The sequence below is a fragment of the Nyctereutes procyonoides genome, unplaced genomic scaffold (genome assembly GCF_905146905.1).
Source record: "Nyctereutes procyonoides isolate TBG_1078 unplaced genomic scaffold, NYPRO_anot_genome, whole genome shotgun sequence".
NCBI lineage: Eukaryota > Metazoa > Chordata > Mammalia > Carnivora > Canidae > Nyctereutes > Nyctereutes procyonoides.
Window position 1 is genome coordinate 25,311,049 of NW_026575135.1, and position 17,041 is coordinate 25,328,089.

At 35.8% G+C, this 17,041-nt stretch overlaps 1 pseudogene; it reads left to right on the forward strand.

Moving 5' to 3' along the window:
• Positions 1–2,141: 2,141 nt before the first annotated feature.
• On the forward strand, positions 2,142–3,438 carry LOC129494574 (tRNA (guanine(6)-N2)-methyltransferase THUMP3-like; annotated as a pseudogene).
• The last annotated feature ends 13,603 nt before the right edge of the window (positions 3,439–17,041 follow it).

Genomic DNA, 17,041 nt, shown 5'->3' on the forward strand with positions numbered 1-17,041 from the left:
TTTTCCTCCCCAAATTAGGAAAGTTCTCAGCTATGATTTGTTCATATATGCTTTCTGGGCCTCTGTTCCTCTCAGCACCCTCTGGAACCCCAATTATACCTAGATTTTTCTTCCTGAGGTTATCATTTATTTCCCTTAACATTTCCTCATGGTCTTTTCATTGTTTTTCTATTTTTTTCCTCAGCTTCCTTCTTTGCCATCAGCTTGTCTTCTATGTCACTACTCTTTCTTCTACCTCATTAACCCTCATCATTAGGACCTCCTGTTTGGATTGCATCTCATTTAATTGATTTTTATTTTTGGCTTGATTAGATCTACATTCTGCAGTCATGAGGTCTCCTGAATCTTTTATGCTTTTTTTCCAGAGCCACCAGTAGGTTTATAATTGTGCTTCTGAATTGGCTTTCTGACATTGAATTGTAATCTAAATTCTGTAACTCTGTGGCAGAGAGTACTGTTTCTGATTCTTTCTTTTGTAATGAGTTCTTCCTTCTAGTCATTTTGCTCAGCGCAGAATGGCTGTACGAGTGGGCTGAGTCAAGAATATCAACCACGATCTAAGTAAATTTCTCCCTAGATGATTCTGACAAGGTCAGAGACCGGAAACTGAAAACAAAAATCAGAACAAAATGAAACAAAAGGACCACTGAAGTGAAAAACAAAGTTTAAAACAAAACAGTAAAGAATAAAAAGCCAAGAACCCCAAGGAAGAAGGAAAAGGAAAAGTACAAAAAAAGAGAGAGAAAAATGCAAATGTAAAGAGGAAAAGAAAAAAGAAAAAAAGGAGAAGAGAAAAAAGGGGGTACTTAGAGATAGTGGTGGTGACGAAGGCATAGTGAAGGGAGAAGGTAGTCTACCTTTGGGTCCTCGAGGGTGATCCTTTTGGTTCTAGTATATTAAGTTCTGTATGTTAGAAGATGCTCAGTCCCAAATTTATATAAACTGGAATACTTGTTGAGGGCCTCACCATTGACCACCAAAACATAAATGAGTTTTTAAAAAGGGGTCAGAATGGGAATGAAGAGAGCATATAATCTCACAGAATGAACCAGCACTGACCACTTGGTACTGGATGCCTACTGGTCATGTTTTAGGAGGTATTAACCTCTACCATTGTAGAACAAAATGAGGCAGAGAAAACAAAAAACACAAATACAAAAATCAAATCTTGCATATCTCTCAGAATTAAGTTGAGTATGTTGAAGTGAATCTAGAAGTGGAATATATATCTAGGACCTGTAATTTTAGAAATATGAAAGTCAAAGAAGAGAGAGAGGAAGAGGGAGAAGCAGGCTCCATGCCGGCAGCCCAGATGCAGGATCCGACCCTGGGACTCCAGGATCGCACTCTGGGCCAAAGGCAGGCACTAAACTGCTGAGCCACTCAGGGAGCAGGGATCCCCAGTGTTCAGGATGGTTTGAAAGTTATCTATGTAAGTTGTGGGCCCAGGTGATGTGGGAACCCTACTCCTCCACCAGCTTGCCCCGCCTCTCTCTAAGGGATATTAAGGCATAGTAATGTTATGAAAAAAATGATAAAGGCACTGTCTGTATAATCTCTTCCCATAATTGGTGCCATTGGTGCTTTGATGTACATTTTTGACAGTCAAAGACTGCTATCTCTGTAGGGTTATTTTTTAATATAAATGTCATTATGCATGCTAGTCATAGTTATTTATGAGATCACCTATTGGGGATTATTTTTAAGTACAGCATTATATTATAAGTAATGTTATGAATCTATGGTGTTGAATATAAATCGGTTCTGCTGAAAGTTGAAAGGACCCTATTAATTTCTATAATGAAAAGTAGAATCCTGTCTGTATTCATTTTTTGGGTTTCATTTCTCTATCAAATGGCAATAATAAATATTGGAACTAATATTGCTTCAAATATTATATAGAACAAGATGTTTGTCAAGTGAATGATTAAAATTATTTGAACTAAAATAAACATTTAAATCTAGTATTATTTGGGGATTTCAGGCAGGTTAGATAGGGGAAATTGGCTAGCAACTAGTATGACTAATGATAATCAGCTTGTACCTACTGGCAAGGATGTAGGTAGTGAGTTGAAAAATAGTACAATAAAAACATAAAGCAAAGTTTGGAGGCTGGTAAGTGAAAAAATAAAGAACCACTGATGGAGAAAGTTGGAAGGAAAGACTGGTTCATGGGCACAAATGTGGTTCATTGTCTGAGATCAGTTGATAACTTATTTGTGGTCATTAAGGAATTTAAAGATTACCCATTCAAAGAAACAAAGGAAGAAGTTCTAAAGGATTTTGAAGAATTGGCTGGGAAGCTTCCATGGTCAGACCCTTTAAAAGTATGGAAAATTAACACTAGCTTCAAGAAAAAAAAAAGGTGCAAAAAGATAAATCAGAATTCAAGTAAAGAGAAGATTAATAATGGAGAAGGAGACAAAACAGATGAGAGAGATGATAAAAAGGATTCATTAACAATACCTTAGATTCCCATATCTTAGACTATTATGAAAATCCAGCCATCAAAGAAGAGATCTCAACATTAGTAGGTGATGATTTGGCATCTTGTAAAGATGAGAAGGATGAAAGCTCAAAAGAAGAAACTCAACCTGAAGTGTTGAAGTTTAGGGTCACGTGCAACAGGGCAGGAGAGAAACACTGCTTTTCCTCAAATGAGGCCACAAGAGATTTTGGAGGTGCTATTCAAGATTACTTTAAGTGGAAAGCTGACATGACCAACTTTGATGTGGAGGTTCTTTTGAACATCCATGATAAAGAAATTGTTGTGGGCATTGCATTGACAGAAGAGAGTCTCTGCCGAAGAAATATTACACATTTTGGACCTACAACTCTTAGATCTACTCTTGCCTATGGGATGCTCAGGCTCTGTGCTCCTCAACCTACTGATATAATAGTTGATCCAATGTGTGGAACAGGAGCAGTACCAATAGAGGGGGCTACTGAATGGTCTAACTGTTATCATATTGCTGGTGATAATAATCCTTTGGCTGTGGATAGAGCAGCAAATAACATCTCATCTTTATTGACCAAGAGCCAAATTAAAGAAGGCAAAGTGTCCTGGGGCTTGCCCATAGATGCTGTTCAGTGGGATATCTGCAATCTGCCATTGAGAACTGGCTCTGTGGACATTATTGTAACAGACATGCCTTTCGGAAAAAGGATGGGCTCCAAAAAGAGAAACTGGAACCTTTATCCAGCTTGCCTATGGGAGATGAGCCATGTCTGTGGACCAGGGACAGGGTGAGCTGCACTACTTACTCAGGACAAGAAATGCTTTGCCAAGACATTATTTGGAATGGGACATGTTTGGCGGAAGGTACATACTGTCTGGGTGAATATAGGGGGACTTCATGCAGCAGTTTATCTTCTGAACATACACCTCAAGCTTTTATTCATCCTTCAGAACAAGATGGGGAAAGAACTCCTTGGTGATGCAAATAATGAAGACAGTTAATGGTATTTGTACCTCCCAACACTGGGAATGTCAGCATGATGAACTTGGTTTAAGAGAAAAATAGTGTTAATAAAATTGCAGCTTGCAGTTTAAAAAAAAAAACAATAAAAACATAAAGCTTATTTATGTAACAAATTTATTAAATAATGAGGTTTTAGGAGACAGTTACTTCTGATTTTATTTGTTTTAGAGCACCATAGTTAAGGTAGGAAAGCAATTTTTAAATTTATATGGAATGAGAATTTTGAAATTTAAAAAAGAAACATGCATATATCAGTCTTATAAGAAGTGCTAAGCATTTAGTTTTAATAAAGTATATAAATAAATAAAAAAAGATATTATGCCCACTAAACATTTTAGTGAAGTTATTATATGAGATAAATTAACAGACTTATAAGGGATATTATGAATGTGACTGGGAGATTTATATTGATAGGGGTATTAGGTAATTATGGTATAACCCATAATCTAAAGTGTCAAAGTTATTTGTTTTGTGCTTATACTAATTTCACTCTTACAAGTCTTTTTTATAATTCATTTGTAGGCTAAATCTATGACTCCTAGCTTTTATTTTATTTTTATTTATTTTATTTATTTCATTTTTTTTACTTCATTTATAGGTTGATATACTGGGAAATCCGAGGCAGTGTTAGTAACAATAAAATTGGGGGGTCAAACGGTAACTCTTTTATTGATATGGGAAGCATTTTGTTGTAACCTACAGGTGGACAGTTCTAGATTTTCAAATCCAAATTCACACGCTCTTAATTCTTTTGGATATAGGCTGTAGTTGCAGTAATCAGAGTGTGACATTACTAATTATGGAAGTGAATAATGTTAAATGTCGTGATACTAATAGATTAATTGCTTTTCACTGGGTTTAAAGCAAAACTGAGATTCAGAATTTGTCATACTAAATTAGTATAAGAAGAATAGGATCAGTATCAATACATTACTTATAAAGACACTGAGAGCAATTCTAAGGGTCAGTTTCAAAACTGAAATGATCATGTGTGAAGTAAAGCTTTATTTGGCATATAAAACATGATTGAGGAATATTTTGCCAGTAATTACACATTTTCTATGAAATCTATTTTTATAAGTAGTCATGAGTCATAGATGCTGTCAGAATTAGTGTATAATGTTTCATAATTCTAATATAAACATCTAGAATGATGTTGATAAGTAGTTCGCAATATTTTTAAAAATACATTTCCTTTAGACTGTGGGACTTCAGGTGATAGATACCCCAGCAGCTAAAGAGATAAAAATATTAAGACATGATACACATACTGGGTTTAGCATTGCTATAAAGAAAATTATTATTAAGACAAGGGCAGGGGATCCCTGGGTGGCACAGCGGTTTGGTGCCTGCCTTTGGCCCAGGGCGCGATCCTGGAGACCTGGGATCGAATCCCACATCGGGCTCCCAGTGCATGGAGCCTGCTTCTCCCTCTGCCTATGTCTCTGCCTCTCTCTCTCTCTCTGTGTGACTATCATAAAAAAAAAAAAAAAGACAAGGGCAATGATAATCAATTATAACCAGTTATAAATCTAAACTTCTAATAAAAACCTCACTGATTAAGGTCAGCCTGAATTAACTGTCTCTCTTATTAGTTGTGTCTACTATTCTAGTTTAAAAACCAAGTAGTCAATACATTGATCACTTTGTGACTTGCTAAGTATAGTCAAAAGTAGATAAGTCTCTGTAAAATGGCTAAGAATAAGCTTTATTTAGCAAATATAAGGGCAGAAGATAATTCATTTTACCAACTGGGTGGTTTAACTTATATACTGAATCACACATTCCAAGAAGCAGCTAAATAAAACCTTGTCTGGGCTCCTTCTGCCTCTTTTCCCAAAAGTTAGAAGTAGATCAAAGCCAGTTATTTTGGGAAGGTATTTGCTAATGTAAAGAGCGTGTGTGTGTGTGTGTGTGTGTGTGTGTGTGTGTGGTTATTACTACCTATAACAGAATAATTGTCATTGTGACCTTGTGTGGAATTTTTGCTGTGCTCACCCAGCTCCAGTTAGAGGGCACACTCTGAGCTTAACTATCTACACAGCTAAGCTTCATACAGACAAATGGTAGTTTGAGGTTTAATGCTATTAGTGGATATGCTCTTAATGTGGATGTTCATATTGTTAATAAGGTCAGGAGGATAATAGGTGTGATAACCTATATTAGTATTGATAAAGTTAGAAGTCGAAGTTGTTACTTGATACATTATTTTATGGCATCTGCAAGTGGCTGAAGTCCATATGGACCTACAATCTTTGATTCTTCTTGAAATTCAATGTGATTCAAAATTTTTTGGTTAAGCATTAAGAAGACTAAGGCTAATAGATAGGGGTAATTAGTAAATGCAAAGTAATTAGTAACATGATTGTTGAAATAAAAAAATTGAGCCCTCTAAAACAAAATTTTAAATTTATGTTACTACTGGATTCTATCAATCAATGAGCCCAATTAGTATAGAAGGATTTTAATAATCTCTTATATTCAAATATATATATCTATTTGATATTAATCCCTTTTGTTAAATAGACCTTATTTCTCAAGTCCTTTCATACTATGAGATATCTTTATATTAAGAGAAACCAAAAGCAACTGCTCTGATTTGATTTCAGGCCACACAGAATTTTAATGATGTTAAAATTCTTTAGTAGAAGTTACGTCTCTAGGATGTCTGAATACAAAAATAAAATCATGAATTTTAACATCAGTTTGACCTCTAAAATAGGATTTCATTGTTTCCACTTGAGAAATCCATTCTATTGATAAAAATTTTGGTGCAACTAACGATGGTTATGTATTTTGAGTGATTATATTTGATCATTCACTGGCTTTTCTATGCTCTGAGGTCACTCAATCAAAATAATTAATTCAGATAATGATTCCTTTAGTTTTGTAGATAACTAGTTTTCATATTCAATTAATACACTTCAGTTTTATGGGTTCTTTTAGCCAATAAATGAAGGTTGAATGCTCATTTACTTTAACTTCTTTTAATTATTCCTTATTCCATTTATATTTCAGATTAACAGTATATTAAATTAATATGTTAAAAAGTTTTTTCTATCTATTTTCTATCAATGGCTTATCCATTTTTGATAAGGGATTATGCAAAGCAGTATTTACTACTGCAGTACTTTTTTCTCTGCATATATAGGTTAATCCAATAAGGTATTAAGAGATAGTTTGCTTATAGGTATTTAGTTATGGTTGAGCTGAAATGCATTTGTAATTGGTGCTGCCCTTAAGCCAATTATAATTTTATGAGTAATTACTCTTTAGGAAGGTTTTATCCTATTTCAAATGATCTCTACATCTTCTGATTAGCATTTAATTTATATTAGGATTGATTCCTCTTAAGGTAAATTCAAACTTAAACTTAAATTTGGCTTGGATAACAAACTGTCACCTGGCTATGTTTTTTTTTTTTTTAAATCTCTAACTGTATATCCTTCTCATTATTTCTTCATAGAGATTTTTTCCTCATTAACTGTTTACAAGTAGCTCCTACATTGTTTTTGTTTAAAGTTAAAGTTCTTTTTGTTTATTATGTTCTAGTTAATTCATATGCCAAAAAGTAAGATTTTATTTTTTCTTTTTTGTGGGGAGGAGGGTTTGAACCTTTAGTGGGAAAAAATAGAATATAGAACTCAGGAACACTGTGCCTTTGGTGTGTTACTGGGTCAAGGGTTGGGGATACAGGGCAGCACCAGCAAACAAAGATCCACAGGATCACAGCATGAAAACTGGTAAAGGGCCCGTTTAAGTCTGGGTGCCTTCCTCACTCAGCAGCATGTTGGGGACCCTGTCGCTGTAGGGGAACAGATGTCCAGACTCTGGGCATTGCAAGGTGCCCTCTGACACATCCAGCTCCAGCAGCGAGTGGTGGATCTTCAGAAATTCTTCATCATGTTCAAACCCCTCAACCCACCCTTTGGGCACCTCAACCAGAAGAAACATTAGCGGTCCCCTCCAGAAACGTTCTAGATAACACCTTGGGTGTCACATGACAGAACTTGAGGTCGAACTGCACAGGGTTGATGCAGACCTTGGGGTCCTAGAGGCACGTGGGATTGGGGTGAGAAGCCACAGAGCCCCACTCCAGGCTCAGGTGTGCTTAGTAGGTGTTGCAGGAGCAACTTAGTGTCTCTACTATGTGCTCAGTCAGGGGGAAGGAGAAGGCCAGACTTCCATCTGCCTTATCTCCTGGTAGTTCTACTTACTGTGTTATTGTATTAATCATGTATCATATTAACCTTTGAATTACTGAGTTATCATATTAAATTTTAGACTAATATTAGTTATTTTAATCTATCCATTTTATGTTTGGAGTTTTGTTTGAGAAAAGTGAGCTATATGCACATTTCAAGGCCTGATTCTATTGGGATTTTTTGTTGTTAATTTACTTTTAACTTCTTGGTTTCCCGAAGGTTCTATTAATGGACTCCGAGAAATGTAGCTCATTCCATATATACTGATCTAACATTGTTACGGTAATTATTGTTATTATTACATAACTCTTGAGAGTTTACTGAAAAAGCACTATACTGGTTAAATTAACAAGTGATCATGAAGATTTATGGATTATAGAACAGGATTCTTCGGAGAAGTTTAAAGTATTACAAAATATTTTGGATAATTTTTAAGATTCATGCATTTATCTGAAAGAAAGAGAAAGAGAGTGAAAGTGGGGGGGAGGAGCAGAGGGAGAGGGAGAGAAAAACTTAGGCTCCATGCCCAGCACAGAGCCAACATGGGGCTTGACCTCGGGACCCTGAGATCAGTATTTTGGATTTTAAGCTACTGCTAGTAGTACACTGGTGAACTTTATGTATATTGTTATTTTACAATATGTGTGTGTTTATAAATAAATAAAACATTGTGTGTTCTAATGCATTTATTAGATCCAGTTCTTAAAATTCATGGAGATATTTTGTATAGTTCCAAAATACTAGTCCAAAATATAGTCCAATATAGTACATGATATTAACATATCTTTAGAGAATTTGATTTCAAAGTCAAAATTACTTTTTCTAATCTTATTCATAGAATAGTTGAATTGGGAAAATCATTTCCCTTTGAAATACATCTTTGAGGGGTGCCTGGGTGGCTCAGTAGGTTAAGTGTCTGCCTTTGGCTGGGTCACAATCCCAGGGTTCTAGGGTCAGGCCCCCACATTGAGCTCCCTGCTCAGCAGGGTGTCTGCTTTTCCCTCTCCTACTCCCCTTGCTTGTGCTCTCTCTCTCTGTGTAAATAAATAAATAAATAAATAAATAAATAAATAAATAAATAATCTTTAAAATACTTCTTCAAAAAAGACACATGAATAAACACAAGTTGATATTGTTAACTGTATTATAAAACTCTCTGAAATCCAAACAAATAACTTTTAGATTCGTTAGTTGCATATCTATCCCTTGTAAAATGAGAACCTCTATGCTGTTGGTGTATTATTTTTTCAAGCTGTTAGCCTTGAATAGAACACTCTTATTTTCATTTTGAAACTGGGAAGAAAAATAAGATGGCTTGCAAACGGATTAGGGAATAGACACTTTATGTTAGTTAATTTTATATAGTTTATTTTAAAAAAACAATGTTAATTCATGTATGCATCCTTCTGTATTTTAACCCATACACAAATGCACATGAGAGCAAGAAAAGAATCCTGAGAAGTAGGAGGAAGTCCTGGAAAGAGGGCAGTTGAAGTTTTTCAAGCTTTGAGAAATTCTTCTGTCAAGACTCATTAACTAGGAATGGCACCTGTCTTTCAGAGGCCTGTGCAGTGTGGGGTAAAGGAGGGTGTCAAACTCTCTGTGGTGGTGACAAAGTGGAAGATGACCCTAGCAGCTCGCTGGGGCTGACAACTTGGCAGTAATGTTCCACATTAAACCTAAACAGCTTTTAAGAATAGAATCAATCCTTAGAGAAGATCACTCTGTGACTGCTTAGAGTAAGACAGAGAAAATAATATTTTGCAACTACAAATGTAACTAAGCATCCTCTTCTTCATGAAACACATGACTACTGTTTCTTTACCAGTAATGAGTCTAGCTTGATGTTGAACTCCCTGCCTCCAAGATAAAAAAAAAATGAAGATACTCAGTCATTGATTTCTCTGCGTGGTCTGACAGATCCCACTATGAATCATTCACTTCTCTAAATCCTACTTAGCATCACTGGCAGGTGTCCAAATACTATAATAAGCTCCTCCTAACTCCCTTTTATAGAGACACTTCAGTGTTCCTCTGATGTGTGTTCTCCTGTCCTGCAAGAAGCAAAATAACCTCAAATGTGTTTGGTGAGATATGTGTGGTGATCATTGGTTGGTAGGCTTTGACAGTCATGACAAGAGATGATCCTATGCTGGAATGAGATCATAAAGGCATACTAGAATGCCTAATGCCAAGAAAATGGCCCTTCATCTTGTCTGCCATGGATGGTTGCTGGAAGATGTAATACACAAGAGGAGCATTTTAGAATTACTTAAAACATCATTTTGGTGGGAGTTTGGAAGAGAGATTGGTATAGGGACAAAACCGAAAGGAAATAATTTGGGTTGCAGTTTTAGCAATCTGGACAAGAGGGGATGAGGATTATAATTAAAGACATCTAGTGTGAATATAAAGAAGTAGACAGAGAGGAAAAGTGCAGGGCTCGGTAACCAATTCTAGTGATATATTGAAAAGCAGTGTGGAAGCAACAGCTTTGAGGAGGCTTCAACGATTTGTGGAGTAGGAGTTCCTTGTGAGATTATAGTTTTATAGTCCAGGAAGCAACTTGATTCTTTGATCTGAACCTCAGCAGAGATATTTGGATTGGAATACAGATTTGGTTGCTACCAGCAGGGAGATGATAATTACAGCCATTTAATTTTTACAGGACATTCAGTTATATCTTACACTAAATGAACCCTGAAGGCTCTGCTATACTAGCATTTGCTGTTTCCTTCTAGTGACTGATTGATGCATTCAATTGTAAAACACCAAGTAAAATTGAATTGGGTAATTTGTACCCGCTTTAAAAAGGCAAGTAAACTAGATGCAGGCAACTCATAAATATAGTTTGGCTGTGAGGTAGAATAATAAACATTCTCTCCAGTTTATGAATCCAGATTGTCAAGCATGAAAGACTTTAGGGATAGCATTGCTCAGCTAGTTGCTCAGGTCCAGTTAAACCCATGACAATAGAGGGGAATCAGATGAATAGATGCATAAGTGGAGGATTTGCCTTGAAAGTAGTCTAGTCCTTCCTTTTCCAGGGGAGAATATATATAAGAATGAACAATAGCACTAGTAGTAGGGAGGAGAAGCTTGGTAATCCATAGAGGATTTTTAGTAATTATTCACCACGTCCACATTCATTCTAATCTAAAGGATTTTTTCAGACAGCCAAAATCTTTTTTAAAAATTTTATTTATTTATTTTTGAGAGAGAGAGAATATGACCATGAGTGGGGGGGGAGGGGTGGACAGAATCTTTAAGCAGACTCCCCACTGAGTGCTGGATCCCACAACCCATAAGATCATGCCCTGACCTGAAATCAAAAGTTGAACACTAAACTGACTGAGTCACCAGGTGCCCCCAGACAGCCAAAATCTTGAGGGGCAATTGGATCCTTACAATCCTAACGTTCTTAGTCCATGATTAGGCAAAGCCTTTATAAAACAGGGTTTTGTTTTCCCCCCAGTAGTTATAGAATATCAGGGTTTATTGTTTGATTCCACTCTTATCATTGTGATTAATTTTTCAGTCACAACTTTGGAAGATCTGAGAGAGCATGTTATAAATAATAATACTGGGGCACCTGAGTGGCTTAGTCAGTTAAGTGTCTACCCTATTAGGCTCACTCAGGTCATGATCCCTGGGTCCTGGGATCAAGCCCCACCTGCATCACATCAGACTCCCGGCTCACTGGGGTGTCTGCTTCTCCCTCTCCTTTTGCCCCTCCCCCCAAGGTCATGTACTCCCTCTCTCTCTCTCAAATAAATAAAAACTTAAAAAAAAATACTGGACATGCATGCAGTAGACACTATTACATACTCACATGTATTATCAAATTGAATTGTCATTACAATCTCATGAGTTAGTTAATAATTTCATCCTAATTTTAGGGTTTAAACAACTGAGAGATGGGGGGAAAAAGTCTTTATAATGTAATTAATAGGTAATGGAATTATTTCCATATATAGAGCTCTTAAGTATTACAATTACATAGTAGAAAAGAATTGCATAGTCTTCTGACGAGGAAAAAAAATCACTCACCTAATCACTATATTGTTTGTTTCATAGCAATATTCATCATGATTTGCTTCTATTTTTTTGATTCGTTACAAAATATAATCACTGTCTGCCAAATTTTATATTGGATATAAATTAATCTCTAACATTTATATAATGTGTTCAGTTTTCACCAACTACAAAATATAATCATATTCTCTTCTAATCTTCTCTTAAAATTGGAAAGTTTTCTTATCTTTTAAAATCACTCTAAGTATTTTCTTTTTAACAACAAAAAGCTCTAACAGATATACTTTTTCCTTTTCTGCTGTTTATTTGGTTTTAACTTCTATTTCTTTTTTTTAAATTTTTTATTTATTTATGATAGTCAGAGAGAGAGAGAGAGAGAGAGAGAGAGAGAGAGAGAGAGAGAGGCAGAGGGAGAAGCAGGCTCCATGCGCGGGAGCCCGACGTTGGATTCGATCCCGGGTCTCCAGGATCGCGCCCTGGGCCAAAGGCAGGCGCTAAACCGCTGCGCCACCCAGGGATCCCTTAACTTCTATTTCTGAGGAGAGTTCTCCTTGATCTGTCACCCCCCACCCTACTTTACCTTTTGATAACCTGCCTGTGAACTTTGGTGTGCTGTTTAAAACATAGTTTCTTGGATTCCACATTACATAAAATGAATCAGAGGTCTCTAGGCCTATAGAGCTCGAGGATTTTTATTAATGGTTTTAAATAAGTGTTACTCATACTATATTTTGACAACCATAGCTTTAGTCACTGATGATTGGATGTAATTTTCTAGATTTTTTTTTACCCTGCTGTTAATCTTTTAACTACATGATTAAAATACAAAATGTGAAATTTCCTCTGAAATTGCAAATAATACATTATCACTTCACTCTCCTTATAATATTACAATTTATTTTTAGTATAATCATATATTTAAAACTCAAGTGTGAAAAGTTGCATTTTATTGAACATATGATTCAGTGTTGGAATTTGCAAACATGAATTAACACTTTTTAAGAACATTGAAGACTCAAAGTCATGAACACAGAGAATAAAAGTTTAATTATGAAAGGATGAAGGAGAAGAGACCAGGAAGTTCTTACCATATTATAGGAAAAGGTTAGTTTTCTTTATTTCATAGCTAGCACAACTGAAAGGGAAAACAGGTTATACAATTATAAGAGGTAAAGGCATCATGATTCAGTTTATCCATTACCTTAGAAGAAAAAAATTAAGTAATTGGTCTTGCCACTTTCAAAACTAATATAAACATAAAATTACTTAGAGTGAATAAAATAAACGTAAAAGATATACTGGTGGGGCACCTGGATGGTTCAGTCCATTAGGTGGCCAACTCGATTTTAGCTCAGATCATGATCTCAGGGTCATGAGACTGAACCTCAAGTTGGGCTCTATGCTCAGCAAGGAGTCTGCTCCAGATTCTCTCCCTCTTTCTGCCCCTTCTGTGCTTGAGCACTCTCTCTCTCTCTCAAAACTGAAAAAAAAATATATAGTGATTTTATATTATGGTTATGTAAGGGGATGGAAGGTACATAGGGGTAATAAGGCCAGAGGGTGAATCCATAGAAGAAGAAAATAAGAGGACAAACATAGGGAGGTTTATGAATTAACAATCGTGGCAAATTAACAAGGTTTATGTATTAGTAGGGGAACACTACAGGGGAAAGGATGCAAGCATCTTCTTAGACTGCTAATTGCTGTGCCATATCTATTTCCTCCTCTTTCCTTAGGAGCAGATCCTGAATATTACTTGGGTGCTCAATATTTCCAGCTAAGTGATGACACTTTCCATCCTTTGTGACTAGATATGCTTTTGAGACCAAATCTGAACCAATATGACATAAAGAAATCATAGATGGTGGCTAATAGTGTTAACCTAGCTTGGAGAAGCACTCTATATCCTTCTACTCCTCTATCCTGCTGCCTGGATTGAGATGTGGTGGATGGAGCTCCAGAAGCTCTCTTGTACCATGAAGCACACTTGAGCACAGATGCCAAGCTTGGGCGTGGCAGCAGAATGATAGGACAAACTCTGTCTCCTTCATGATGCTCACACCAACCCTGAACTACTCACACCTGGAATTTTTAAATAAGAGAGAAATTATGCCTTTATTAGGCCTCTGTAGCTCTGTTTGTTAGTTATCTAAAACTGAAACCTATTTGAATAGAACAAAAGCTCGTCATCAAACAGAAGAAATATATATTTCACTTTTTCCCCCCATCTTTTCTACAATTGATTTTAATAGAACCAAAATCTTAGCCCTGACTTTGGCTTTAAACTCATTTGTCTGGAAATTCCTCTAGCAATAGAGAAAAGACATCATACATACTCATATTCAGGGAAAGCTATTCTGTATTGAAGAGTCTAGACCAAGACTTGAAGAAGGATGACACTTCAGAGTTTCTTCTTGCCAGTAAATAATGTTATTGCTCAGTATAATTAATGATGTCACTGGTTAATATCTTTCATTCCTTCAACAAATCATTGCTGACTCATATATCCAGTAGAGGTTGGCTTGAGGATCCCAGACACTATCGCCCTGGTGCTAGATCCAGCTCTTCTTCATTACACTTTCCAAGCAACTTCTTTAAAATTCACTCCTATCAGTCTATACTTTTTATGTCCTGAAATTGGTATTTCAGAAAAAAGCAATGAGGAATGATCCTGGAGCAATGTAACACAGTCCTCAGTTTTAATAATTTGGATAATATGTATGTTTGAGAATGAGTTATGTGAATTTTTTATTGATACGTTGTGGGTAGATTGAGTTGATTTATATTTGGCAAAAGAGGAATTGACTAAAGGTCAATTCTTATATGTCCCTCAGACTAGAGTGAAGGGCTATAGAACCAGCTCTTTTCTTTCCTTTCGGTAATTTCCACAATTGCAGTTTATTTTGTTTTGTATGATTTTTGTGTTGGCTGCAACTTAAATAATTCATAGTTATGGAATAATATTTTGCTTCTGATTGATGTATCTAATTTTCCCAAGTCTGTTAATATGATGACTAGAAGATGTCATTAAAAGAAATGATGGACAAATACTTTGTTTGTGTAGCCCTAATACTAAAAACATTTATAGGACAATCTAATTGAAAACAAATTTTTCAACGAAATAGAAAAAGTATTAAAATAACAAGAGATAGCCATATATGAAAGTTACATAAATTCATAAAAGGCCCTACTATAAATATATTATTCAAATGGGAATCAAGTGTATATAGTGGCTTTATTCACAATTAACCCAGGAAAATAGGCACCCACACATTTACCATGATTTTAAGAAACACAAAATTGTTCCTTTACCAGCTAAGTTATGTCTGAAATTAGAAATGGAATTAAATAGCAGAGCGTCCCCTCAGCACAAAGGATTGAACTCCTGCTTTTACCTTTATTTTCTCCCAATACTCACTATAATTGCTACAGTAAAGACAAGATGCACAGGGAGCAAGAGAATGAGAGATGGTGTGACTGCGTTTTATTTGTGGAAGAGGGAAAACAGAAAGATGAATGTTCGGTGATTTAAAAGAGCAGGGAACTTTGAAATCTAAACAAATGGTCAGGGGAGTGCAGGAGACAGATGATTCACATACCCAACCATGGAAAGCTCAGATATAAGAGGCAACAGGGATCTCCATAAATGGAAATTCAGGCAGAAAAGATTTTTAAAAAATTGTATAAAATGCTTTTTGTTACCCGATTCCTTTCCATATATGGCACAGCTGGTAACTACTCTCGCTCACTGCGAGCAGAAAGAAAGTTCACTCTATCAGTAGTCAAACTAGAAGGAATCTGGACTCTGGGATATTAGTCACAGATGATAAAAGGGGTATTAAGTGAAATTCAATATGCTGAACTGTGAGATTCATCAGTCTATTTGCACAGTTACCTAGCACTGCCAGGCTTAAAATCCCTAATTAGGAGTGTGAAACTTTCATTTCTAGATAAAAGCCTATATAAGATAATATTCTTTTTTTTTAAAGATAATATTCTTAAAGATACAGGTAGGAGGAGTTTCCCCATCAAAATATGTAGACTGAAGCTAGATCACCCATCAGTGTGCAAGCCCTACTCATACATTCAGAGCTTCCAGTATGCTTTCTGGTGCTTCCTACAATATAGAAATTTATAGCAAAGAATGGCAAGAAATTTAGGTAAATAGTTGAATATGAAAGACAAAGACCAAAATGAAAAGTTGTAAAGGAAATGACATAAATATATGTATACATATATATACATACATATATATGTAGAAAGAGAGCATGAATGCAAGTGAGCATGCAAACAGGAAATAAGAATAAATATTTATATATTTATATATATAAATATATATTTTTATAAAAATAACCTATATAATTAATATTCTTAAAGGAAATTAGAAAACATTCCATGACATAAGAAAATGCTAAAGGTAAAAGTTTAGAAGATAAGGAAAAGACTTATTGGATATTTAAAGTATGATAGCAGAGATTAAGAATGAAACAATTGGAAATAAAATTGAGATATTCTCTCAAACAATACAGAAACAAAGGTCATGCAATGAAAAGCAAAAGTGGGGCGGCCCCTGTGGCTCAGTGGTTTAGCGCCACCTTCACTCCAGGGCGTGATTCTGGAGACCCAGGATCGAGTCCCAAATTGGGCTCGCTGGATAGAGTCCCACGTCGGGCTCCCTGCGGGGAGCCTGCTCCTCCCTCTGCCTGTGTCTCTGCCTCTGTGTGTGTGTGTGTGTGTGTGTGTGTGTGTGTGTGTCTCATGAGTAAATAAATAAAACCTTAGAAGAAAAAGAAAAGCAAAAGTGAAAAAATAATGATTTTAGGAAATAAATGTAGATTGTCCAGCATCTGATTGATAGAAATTCCAGAGAGAGAGAGAATTGAGAAGCTAGAGGGGAGAAAATTATCAGGCAAATAATTTTAAAATGTTGTGAAGAACTGAATGACGTGTTTCTAGATTGAATAGGTCCAACAGTGTCTAGAATATGTATTTTAAAAGGCACATCAAAAAAGAACATGATCAATGAGAAAATCTTAGTATATTTAGAGAGAGGGAGGGAGAGGAAGGGGAGGGAGAAAGGATGCACAGAGAAAGATTGAGAGAGAATAGGTCATATTACAAATATTTGGAATCAAAATAGTATTGAATATCTCCAAAGCCATACTCAAATCTAGAAGACAGTGGGGTCAGTGGTTAAATTACTTGAAAATAGTGAAAGGAAAATTGTTTTGAAATATTCTACTTGACCAAGAAACCAAATAGTTGTAAGAGTAGCTTGAGGACATTTTTCAAGCATGTAATGTATCTAAAAATGTCCTC